Below are 12,324 nucleotides of genomic sequence, written 5' to 3'. Positions count from 1 at the left end.
GGCGGGCAGGTGTGGAGGATTCCCTGGTCCTGAATGGGGTAACTGTGCCCCTGAAGAACCAGGGGCGCAGCCTGGGAGTCATTTTGGACTCACAGCTGTCCATGGAGGCACAGGTCAAATCTGTGTCCAGGGCAGCTGTTTACCAGCTCCATCTGGTACGTAGGCTGAGACCCTATCTGCCTGCAGACTGTCTGGCCAGAGTGGTGCATGCTTTGGTTATCTCCCGCTTGGACTACTGCAATGCACTCTACGTGGGGCTACCTTTGAAGGTGACTCGGAAACTACAACTAATCCAGAATGCGGCAGCTAGACTGGTGACTGGGGGCGGCCGCCGAAACCATATAACACCGGTCTTGAAAGACCTACATTGGCTCCCAGTACGTTTCCGAGCACAATTCAAAGTGTTGGTGCTGACCTTTAAAGCCCTAAACGGCCTCGGTCCAGTATACCTGAAGGAGCGTCTCCACCCCCATCATTCTGCCCGGACGCTGAGGTCCAGCGCTGAGGGCCTTCTGGAGGTTCCCTCATTGCGAGAAGCAAAGCTACAGGGAACCAGGCAGAGGGCCTTCTCGGTAGTGGCGCCCGCCCTGTGGAACGCCCTTCCAGCAGATGTCAAAGCGATAAACAACTACCTGACATTCAGAAGACATCTTAAGGCAGCCCTGTTCAGGGAAGTTTTTAACGTGTGATATTTTACTGTATTTTTTGTTTCCATGGAAGCCGCCCAGAGTGGCTGGGGAGGCCCAGCCAGATGGGCGGTGTATAAATATATTATTATTATTATTATTATTATTATTATTATTATTATTGCTGTGAAAAATTCATTCTAGAGAAATAAATATCCCCGAGGGCAGTATTCCCTCAGGATAAAGTGGCTGGGGCTTCACCCCAGCATCTCATGCCCAAGATGGAGCTAAAGCATGTACACACCCATGCACACAAACCACCCCCTAGGTAACATGGCCTATAAAGAGGGGAGAGTGCCTGGGCTGCATTGTGTGCATGAACATTGTGTGCGTGAAGGTGAAGTAGTCACCCTGCATGAGATAGTACCCCCGGGTTTCTCCATCCTCTACCAGTCACAGACTGTGGGTTGGGGGGGAGGGGAAGCATTGTTAATCTGGGAGGATTGCTCTTTCAGGGCTCTGCCAGCACTATCAATCTCCGGCATTGAATGTGTTGGCCTAGTGTGGGGCACCAAGGAGAGCTTGGCTGTCTGGCTGGTGTACTGACCACCTAGTGCACCAGCAGACACCCTGTCAGGCCTGTTGGCTGTGGTGGCGGGCTGGGCCTTGGAGTTCCCTAACCTACTGGTTTTAGGGGACTTCAACATCCATGCTGATGCCACCCCCTCCTCATGGGCTCTGGACCTGGTGTCTTACATGGTGACATTAGGGCTCTCCCAGTTTGTTTTGGGTCCCACACACCAAGCAGGCCACACACTGGATTTGATTTTTGGTGTGGGTATAGATGTGATCATGTCTTCACTTGTGGAAGTGCCATGATCTGATCACTATGCTCTGAAAGCCAGGATTGACTTCCCACCCACCTATTTGGGCTTGCCCGCGAAGGCTGATGGATCCTGATGGATTTCGTCAGGCCTTGCGTGACCCTGCTCCCTCTGGCAGCTCACTAGATGAGCTTGTCAAGAACTGGAATAACCAGCTCTTGGTGGCCATCAATGAGATCGCACCTAAGCGACCCCATCAAAACCAGACCCCTGGTTTCCCGAGGAGCTCCTGAAAATGAAGCTGGACCTCAAACGGCTAGAGTGAGGAGGGCGGCGCGCTCACGACGGAGCCTCAAGAACATCTTATAGGACGTTTATGAAAGCCTATGAGATAGCAGTGAAAGCTCCAAAGTTTTAGTTCTCAGCTTCCATTGCATCTGCTAGCCTTCGCCCAGCAACTTTTTAGAACAACCCTAGAAGAACAGCCAAATTTAAATACGAATTTGACCCATAGCTGTGAGGCATGTGTGAGCTTTTTTGTGGAGAAAGTCTTGCTGTTCCTCCATGACCTCCCTGCCAATTTGGATACAATAACAGAACTGGAGGCTCCTCAATTGTCCTTGGGTCCAGTATTGGACCACTTCAATCAGATATTCCCTGCTACTGTAGACAGATTCCTCCGAGCTGGAAGGCCCACCACTGGTCTCCTTGCCCGTCCTGGCTGATTAGAGTATGCCCAGACGAGGTGTGGGCCCCCCTGGGTGAGATCATCAAACAGTCCCTTGGCACGGGGACTTTCCCAGGAGAGTTGAAGGAAGCAGTGGTGTGTCCGCTCTTAAAGAAAACATCTCTAGATCCTTTAGATCTATCCAATTACCGACCGGTTTTGAATCTTCCGTATCTGGGTAAGGTAATTGAGAGAGTGGTTGCCGAACAGCTTGGTAGGTTTCTGGATGAAACATCGGCTCTGGATCCATTTCAGTCGGGCTTTCGCCCTGGTTACGGGACTGAGAAGACTTTGGTCGCCTTAAGAGATGATCTCCGTAGACAGCTGGATTGAGGCGGGTCAGGACTGCTGATTCTTTTAGATTTATCAGCAGCCTTCAATTTGGTCGAATTTGGACCACAGCCTTGCTGACGTGGGGATTCAGGGCACAGTCCAACAATCTCAGGTTTACTCCTTTATCTCAGGTTGGGGACAGAGGGTGGCGCTAGGGAGGGAGTTGTCACCGTGGCACTCCTTGGTGTGTGGAGTCCTGCAGGGTGCAATCCTTTCCCTGATGCTTTTCAATATCTTTTTGTGCCCCCTTGCCCAGATTGTCCAGAGTTTTGGGCTGGGTTGTCATCAATATGCTGATGACACCCAGCTTTATCTGTTAATGGATGGCAGCCCTGACTTGGCCCCGGACACACTGATCAGATGCTTGGAAGCTGTGGCTGGATGGCTGCGTGGGAGCAGGTTGAAGTGAAATCCTTTGAAGACAGAGGTCCTCTGGCTGGGTTGGGGCAACATGGGGTTGGGGGGCCAACTCCCATCTCTTGCGGGGGCTCAATTAGTACCAGCGCCTTCTGTCAAGAGCTTGGGTGTAACCTTCAATGCCTCCATTTCCATGGAGGTGCAGGTTGCAGCCACAGCAAAGGTGGCATTTTTCCATCTCCATCGTATCAAGTAGTTGGTCCCTTACCTTTCTCGCCCTGATCTGGCCACAGTGATCTATATGATGGTCACCTCCAGGCTTGATTATTGTAACCCTCTCTACACGGGGCTGACCCAGAAACTCCAGTGGGTGCAGAATGCCGCAGTGAGGCTCCCTACGGGAGTATTGAAAAGTATTGTAAAAATACATATTTTGAGGAATGCATACCAATGGTGCCGTTTAATGTATATATAAATGTGCATCATAACAGTGGATTTGTTTCCAACTAAATCATTGGTAGGCCCACCGAAGTCAATGGTGGCAACTAACTAGGATCTATTAATTCCATTGGGCCTACTCAAAGTACAACTTAGTTGGATAGAACAACACCTGTAACTTTTTATGCATTATTTAGCAACATATGCAGTGCCAGCAGAAATTAAACGGAATGGACTTGAGCTAATCTAAGTCCCATCCATAAAGGCCAAACACATAAACCAGGCACATGAATATTTGTCACAACAGGACTATCCCACCATACAACATTCTCTTGCAAGTCCCTTCCTAGTCTCATCATTTCTACAATCTTACCTGACTGGACAATCAGATTCTGAGCAACACTGAGGACAGATATCTTCCTTTGGTTCATTGCATCAATCTGCTGGTAACCACAGGAATATTGGCCAGCATTCTTCAGTGATGCATAGACTATGTATTGAGCATTTTGAGATGTTGCTTTCTTGAATGAAACAGGAGCCCCATATTTACAGGAAAAAAAATCTGGTCAGCATAACCTCTGCAGGAGCCACACATAGTACTGCGATAATTTCCCCTTCAGGAACGAAAGTTGCATTGCAGTATAAATCAGGAGCAGGAAGTTCAACTTGAGAACAAACAAATGGAAGAAATAAAGAAAGAGCATAAAGGAATGCAGAGAGTAAGTGAAAATCTAGTTGCAATAGAGAGTGAACATTTGAGTAATCGTGTGGAATTAAATTGCTTTATCACCTTTATTTTTGTCTTACTGTATTGCTTTTAAAGCAGTCCCCCCCCCCCCCATTGTTTGTTGTATACTGCCTTCAATTATTTCTTTTTGGGGAAAGTAGCATGCAATGTTCTATTCTGTTTTATTTATTTAAAGCATTTTAATGCCACCTCCATTTTTATTTAGAAATCTGGGGTTGTAAACTCTCGATTTATTTATTTTTAAATGTAGATGATTAATAGTTAGATGAGCAAAAAGATCTTATGAGGCAATCCTAGATAGAATGAGGATCATAGGATACAGCAACTCTGAATATTGGCCAGCATTCTTCAACAATGAATAGACTATTTATTGATCATTTTGGGATATGCTTTCTGGATGAAATAAGAGCCCCATCCTTACAAAAAGGAAATTTGGTCAGCACAACCTCTAATGGACAAACATATAGTGCGAAGCTAATTTTCACTTCAGGAGCCAAAGTTGCATTTAATATGAAAACATGAGCAGGAAGTTCACCTAGAGAATGAAGAAAGAAAGAAAGAAAGAAAGAAAGAAAGAAAGAAAGAAAGAAAGAAATGCAGAGAGCAAGTGAAAACTTAATTGCAATGGAGGAGGAATATTCGAGCAGTTCTGTGAAAGTATGTAGATTGCTGTATCGGCATGATTTTCTTTCTCATTTCTTTGCTTTCCTAGCACTTCTGTTTGTGCTCTTTTATATTGCATCTTAACATGTTTATTAGTTGTACACACACGCACACTCCTGCAGTTCTTTACATACTTACTGGTGTGCACAGGCTTCACAGGCTCAAACTCACCTGTCGAAGTGCAAAGCTCTGAATCTTTGCCATCACCCAAACACCAGTGATTTGCAAGCAGAGCACCTGCAATGACATTCATACAATATGTTAACACTATGTTTTAACAAGAAATAACAAGGGCAGAGCAATGATTTAAGAATTCTCCTAACCTACTGTTTTTACTTCAGCTTTTTTTGGAGTGGCTTAAGTGTTTTCTAGCAATCCTTGGAAATTTTAAATAACCATATTTGTGAATTCCGTTCCCAGTTTCCCAAACTTCAGAGAATCCAGAAGAGATTCATCAGGACGGAGAAGGAGTTGGCTTGTCAATCTGACGTTGCCACTCTTCTGACTCTCACGTCCTTCTACTTCTCTCACAGACGAGATGGAAATGATCAGGATTTTTGCAGCATGCAGGTTTCTGTCCCCTCCCCCAGGACACATGCTCAGATGTGCCACAGCTACAAGTCAACGATGTATAATTTTTACATCATTCCTTCTGGTGAACTAATCAATGTACAGTGGTACATTGGGTTACAGACGCTTCAGGTTACAGACTCCGCTAACCCAGAAATAGTACCTCAGGTTAAGAACTTTGCTTCAGGATGAGAACAGAAATCACGACATACAGCATTTAAAAACCATATTGTCAGGAAAGCATTGTTTAATGGCTGGATAAGATATAAAGACTTATTGGAAAATAAAACCCCAAGGTGGTTGTCGCCAATGGAAGCAAAGGCGTTGAAAAGACTCAATATGGAGGCCAAATGGCCGAAATATTGGGAAATATTGGAACAAGAGGGAGACAAATTGAAACTGCAGAGCTTTGAGAAATTAAAAGATAAAGTGCGGGACTGGCTTCATGATCACCAGATAATGGAGGCTTACAAATTGGACAGGAAAATTGGCTTCCAGGTGGAGATTGGAAATTGGAAACATAATTGTTAGAACCAAAAACTAAGATTTTGTCAAAGATGTATAATTTGCTCCTGAAATGGAATACTCAGGATGAAACGGTAAAATCTGCTATGATAAAATGGGCACAAGACGTTGGACATAACATTATGTTTGCTGACTGGGAGCAGTTGTGGACCACCGGCATGAAATTTACGGCATGTAATGCCTTAAGAGAGAATATTATGAAAATGATATATATATATATATATATATATATTTATAATAATTTTTATTAATTTTCCACACAAATAATAAAGAACAATATAAAACAGTATATCTTCAAGCTCATCGGTTCATACCCTTCTTTCTTTGACTTCCCCATACCTCCCCATCCCTGCATCCTTGTTTAATAATTCTTTAGCAACCCTTAGGTCCATTGTCTTAATTCCCTTTCATAAAAATTTCTTAAGTTTTTTTGTTTACTGCTGCAATTCTTTACTTCTTACCCCCTGACATCTTAACATTCCTCAATTTTGCAATTATTTTTAAGATATATTTTGAATTTCTTCCAGTCCTCTTCCACTGTCTCTTTCCCCTGGTCCCGGATTCTGCCCGTCATCTCGGCCAGTCCCATAAAGTCAATCACCTTTGTTTGCCATTCTTCCAGAGTAGGTAGTTCTTGCATCTTCCAATACTTTGCCAGTAGAATTCTTGCTGCTGTAGTGGCATACATAAAGAAAATCCTATCCTTCCTTGACACCACTTGGCCCACCATACCCAAAAGGAAAGCCTCTGGTTTCTTAGGAAAAGTCCACTTAAGGACCTTCTTAATTTCATTATAGATCATTTCCCAGAAAGCTTTAACCTTTGGGCAGGTCCACCAGAGGTGGTAGAAAGTGCCTTCAGTCTCATTACATTTCCAACACTTATTACTAGGCAAATGATATATTTTTGCAAGCTTGACTGGGGTCATGTACCACCGGTAAATCATTTTCATAATATTTTCCTTTAAGGCATTACATGCAGTAAATTTAATACCGGTGGTCCATAACTGTTCCCAGTCAGCAAACATAATATCATGACCGATATCTTGTGCCCATTTAATCATAGCTGATTTCACCATTTCATCCTGTGTATTCCATTTTAGCAGCAAGTTATACATTTTTGATAAGTTCTTAGTATTGGGTTCCAGCAATTCTGTTTCTATTTTTGACTTCTCTTTCTGAAATCCTATTTTCCTGTCCTGTTTAAACGTCTCATTTATCTGATGGTAGTGCAACCAATCTCGAACCTTAGGCTTTAGTTTCTCATAACTCTGAAGTTTCACCCTTTCGCCATCGTATTCTAAAATCTCGTGATATTTTGGCCATTTAGAATCCATATTAAGCTTTTTTACTTCCCTAGCTTCCATTGGTGACACCCACCTAGGGGTTTTACTTTCCAACAAATCTTTATATCTAATCCAAACGTTATACAATGCTTTCCTTACAATATGGTTTTTAAAACTTTTATACACCTTTACCTTGTCGTACCATAAGTATGCATGCCAACCAAAACTATTGTCATACCCTTCCAGATCCAAAATGTCAGTATTCTCAAGAAGTAGCCAGTGTTTCAACCAGCAGAAAGCTGCTGATTCATAATAAAGTCTTAAGTCCGGCAGGGCAAACCCCCCTCTATCCTTTGCGTCAGTTAAAATCTTAAATTTAATTCTGGGCTTTTTGCCCTGCCAGACAAATTTTGATATGTCTTTCTGCCACTTCTTGAAACAGTCCATCTTGTCCACAATCTGCAACGTCTGGAATAAGAACAGCATTCTAGGCAATACATTCATCTTAATAGTAGCGATTCGGCCTAACAAGGAAAGTTTCAACCTTGACCATATTTCCAGATCCTTTTTAACTTCTGACCAACATTTTTCATAATTATCCTTAAATAAGTTCACATTCTTGGATGTTAAGTTTACCCCCAGGTATTTTACCCTTTTTGTTATTTCCAAGCCTGTTTCATTCTGAAAACTCTCTCTTTCTTCCATTGTTAAATTTTTTTCCAACGCTTTCGTTTTTTGTCTATTCAATTTAAAACCTGCTACTCGACCAAATATTTCAATTAGTTCTAATACTCTTTTAGTACTAGTGTCTGGCTGTTGCAAAGTCAATACTAGATCATCTGCAAATGCTCTTAATTTATAATGTCTAACTCCGACCTGAACTCCTTTAACCAACTGGTCCTTTCTGATCATGTTTAACAAAACCTCCAGGACTGATATAAAAAGCAAAGGGGATATTGGGCAACCCTGTCGTGTACCTTTTTCTATAGGTATTTCTTCTGTTACCACGTTATTTACAATTAATTTGGCCTTTTGTTGAGAATATATTGCACCTATACCGTTTTCAAAACCTTGGCCTACCCCCATCCCTTGGAGATTCTTTTTCATAAAAGTCCAACAAATGTTGTCAAAGGCTTTCTCCGCGTCCACAAAAATCAAAACTGCTTTCCTGTTAATGTCAACGTCCAGCAGCTCCAAAATGTCTATAATGTTTCTCACATTGTCTGACATATGTCTACCTGGGAGAAAGCCTGTTTGGTCCTTATGAATCTCTTCTGCCAACACTCTTTTCAATCTTTTTGCCAAAATGTCTGCAAAAATTTTGTAATCCACATTGAGTAAAGATATAGGGCGGTAGTTTTTGACCTGGTTCTTCTCAGTCTCTGTTTTCGGTATAAGTGAAATGAAAGCCTCTTTCCACGATTCAGGTGCCTTTTTCCCCTTCAAAATTTCATTGCAAACTTCCTTCAATGGTTGTATCAGCCATTCTTTCAGCATTTTGTAGTATTTGGCCGTCAGGCCGTCTGGTCCTGGTGATTTTCCCAATTTCATATTTTGAATGGCACCCTCTATTTCTTGTTCTGTTATTTCCTCATTTAAGATCCTTTTACTTTGTTCTGGAATTTTTGGTAGACCGTATTTTCTGATGAATTCTTCTATTTCTTGTTCGTTGATTGGCCCTTGTGCATACAATTTCTTAAAAAAACTTTGAAAACAATTGTTGATCTCGTTGGGTTTGTGGATAATTTTTCCATCCATTTCTAGACTTGTTACAGTATTCATTTTCTGCCTTTTTTTCAATTGCCATGACAGAAGTTTCCCACATTTATCCGCTGATTCAAAAGTTCTTTGTCTCATTTGCTTTATCTTCCATTCTATTTGTTGGTTCATGAGCTCCATGTACTGCATCTGATAAAACTTTATCACATCACATCCTCAAGAACATCTTATAGGACGTTTATGAAAGCCTATGAGATAGCAGTGAAAGCTCCAAAGTTTTAGTTCTCAGCTTCCATTGCATCTGCTAGCCTTCGCCCAGCAACTTTTTAGAACAACCCTAGAAGAACAGCCAAATTTAAATACGAATTTGACCCATAGCTGTGAGGCATGTGTGAGCTTTTTTGTGGAGAAAGTCTTGCTGTTCCTCCATGACCTCCCTGCCAATTTGGATACAATAACAGAACTGGAGGCTCCTCAATTGTCCTTGGGTCCAGTATTGGACCACTTCAATCAGATATTCCCTGCTACTGTAGACAGATTCCTCCGAGCTGGTCTCCTTGCCCGTCCTGGCTGATTAGAGTATGCCCAGACGAGGTGTGGGCCCCCCTGGGTGAGATCATCAAACAGTCCCTTGGCACGGGGACTTTCCCAGGAGAGTTGAAGGAAGCAGTGGTGTGTCCGCTCTTAAAGAAAACATCTCTAGATCCTTTAGATCTATCCAATTACCGACCGGTTTTGAATCTTCCGTATCTGGGTAAGGTAATTGAGAGAGTGGTTGCCGAACAGCTTGGTAGGTTTCTGGATGAAACATCGGCTCTGGATCCATTTCAGTCGGGCTTTCGCCCTGGTTACGGGACTGAGAAGACTTTGGTCGCCTTAAGAGATGATCTCCGTAGACAGCTGGATTGAGGCGGGTCAGGACTGCTGATTCTTTTAGATTTATCAGCAGCCTTCAATTTGGTCGAATTTGGACCACAGCCTTGCTGACGTGGGGATTCAGGGCACAGTCCAACAATCTCAGGTTTACTCCTTTATCTCAGGTTGGGGACAGAGGGTGGCGCTAGGGAGGGAGTTGTCACCGTGGCACTCCTTGGTGTGTGGAGTCCTGCAGGGTGCAATCCTTTCCCTGATGCTTTTCAATATCTTTTTGTGCCCCCTTGCCCAGATTGTCCAGAGTTTTGGGCTGGGTTGTCATCAATATGCTGATGACACCCAGCTTTATCTGTTAATGGATGGCAGCCCTGACTTGGCCCCGGACACACTGATCAGATGCTTGGAAGCTGTGGCTGGATGGCTGCGTGGGAGCAGGTTGAAGTGAAATCCTTTGAAGACAGAGGTCCTCTGGCTGGGTTGGGGCAACATGGGGTTGGGGGGCCAACTCCCATCTCTTGCGGGGGCTCAATTAGTACCAGCGCCTTCTGTCAAGAGCTTGGGTGTAACCTTCAATGCCTCCATTTCCATGGAGGTGCAGGTTGCAGCCACAGCAAAGGTGGCATTTTTCCATCTCCATCGTATCAAGTAGTTGGTCCCTTACCTTTCTCGCCCTGATCTGGCCACAGTGATCTATATGATGGTCACCTCCAGGCTTGATTATTGTAACCCTCTCTACACGGGGCTGACCCAGAAACTCCAGTGGGTGCAGAATGCCGCAGTGAGGCTCCCTACGGGAGTATTGAAAAGTATTGTAAAAATACATATTTTGAGGAATGCATACCAATGGTGCCGTTTAATGTATATATAAATGTGCATCATAACAGTGGATTTGTTTCCAACTAAATCATTGGTAGGCCCACCGAAGTCAATGGTGGCAACTAACTAGGATCTATTAATTCCATTGGGCCTACTCAAAGTACAACTTAGTTGGATAGAACAACACCTGTAACTTTTTATGCATTATTTAGCAACATATGCAGTGCCAGCAGAAATTAAACGGAATGGACTTGAGCTAATCTAAGTCCCATCCATAAAGGCCAAACACATAAACCAGGCACATGAATATTTGTCACAACAGGACTATCCCACCATACAACATTCTCTTGCAAGTCCCTTCCTAGTCTCATCATTTCTACAATCTTACCTGACTGGACAATCAGATTCTGAGCAACACTGAGGACAGATATCTTCCTTTGGTTCATTGCATCAATCTGCTGGTAACCACAGGAATATTGGCCAGCATTCTTCAGTGATGCATAGACTATGTATTGAGCATTTTGAGATGTTGCTTTCTTGAATGAAACAGGAGCCCCATATTTACAGGAAAAAAAATCTGGTCAGCATAACCTCTGCAGGAGCCACACATAGTACTGCGATAATTTCCCCTTCAGGAACGAAAGTTGCATTGCAGTATAAATCAGGAGCAGGAAGTTCAACTTGAGAACAAACAAATGGAAGAAATAAAGAAAGAGCATAAAGGAATGCAGAGAGTAAGTGAAAATCTAGTTGCAATAGAGAGTGAACATTTGAGTAATCGTGTGGAATTAAATTGCTTTATCACCTTTATTTTTGTCTTACTGTATTGCTTTTAAAGCAGTCCCCCCCCCCCATTGTTTGTTGTATACTGCCTTCAATTATTTCTTTTTGGGGAAAGTAGCATGCAATGTTCTATTCTGTTTTATTTATTTAAAGCATTTTAATGCCACCTCCATTTTTATTTAGAAATCTGGGGTTGTAAACTCTCGATTTATTTATTTTTAAATGTAGATGATTAATAGTTAGATGAGCAAAAAGATCTTATGAGGCAATCCTAGATAGAATGAGGATCATAGGATACAGCAACTCTGAATATTGGCCAGCATTCTTCAACAATGAATAGACTATTTATTGATCATTTTGGGATATGCTTTCTGGATGAAATAAGAGCCCCATCCTTACAAAAAGGAAATTTGGTCAGCACAACCTCTAATGGACAAACATATAGTGCGAAGCTAATTTTCACTTCAGGAGCCAAAGTTGCATTTAATATGAAAACATGAGCAGGAAGTTCACCTAGAGAATGAAGAAAGAAAGAAAGAAAGAAAGAAAGAAAGAAAGAAAGAAAGAAAGAAATGCAGAGAGCAAGTGAAAACTTAATTGCAATGGAGGAGGAATATTCGAGCAGTTCTGTGAAAGTATGTAGATTGCTGTATCGGCATGATTTTCTTTCTCATTTCTTTGCTTTCCTAGCACTTCTGTTTGTGCTCTTTTATATTGCATCTTAACATGTTTATTAGTTGTACACACACGCACACTCCTGCAGTTCTTTACATACTTACTGGTGTGCACAGGCTTCACAGGCTCAAACTCACCTGTCGAAGTGCAAAGCTCTGAATCTTTGCCATCACCCAAACACCAGTGATTTGCAAGCAGAGCACCTGCAATGACATTCATACAATATGTTAACACTATGTTTTAACAAGAAATAACAAGGGCAGAGCAATGATTTAAGAATTCTCCTAACCTACTGTTTTTACTTCAGCTTTTTTTGGAGTGGCTTAAGTGTTTTCTAGCAATCCTTGGAAATTTTAAATAAC

General features: G+C 42.6%; 2 protein-coding genes across 4 annotated transcripts in view; both read right to left on the bottom strand.

The window, feature by feature from the left end:
* The window catches only part of LOC307200441 (butyrophilin subfamily 3 member A3-like), a gene marked incomplete at its 3' end in the record, with an annotated part of 77,983 nt that extends 73,052 nt beyond the window's left edge, over nt 1-4,931 (bottom strand). Inside the window, exon 1 of the mRNA XM_079948986.1 lies at nt 4,888-4,931. The remainder of the gene's footprint in view (nt 1-4,887) is intronic.
* The window catches only part of LOC307201449 (butyrophilin subfamily 3 member A1-like), a 77,421-nt gene that overhangs the window by 29,259 nt on the left and 35,838 nt on the right, over nt 1-12,324 (bottom strand). The window lies entirely within an intron of this gene.

The sequence above is a fragment of the Podarcis cretensis genome, assembly GCF_951804945.1.
Source record: "Podarcis cretensis genome assembly, chromosome: 13".
NCBI lineage: Eukaryota > Metazoa > Chordata > Lepidosauria > Squamata > Lacertidae > Podarcis > Podarcis cretensis.
The sequence above is the reverse complement of the archived record's forward strand: the minus strand, read 5'-3'. Positions and strand labels throughout refer to the sequence as shown.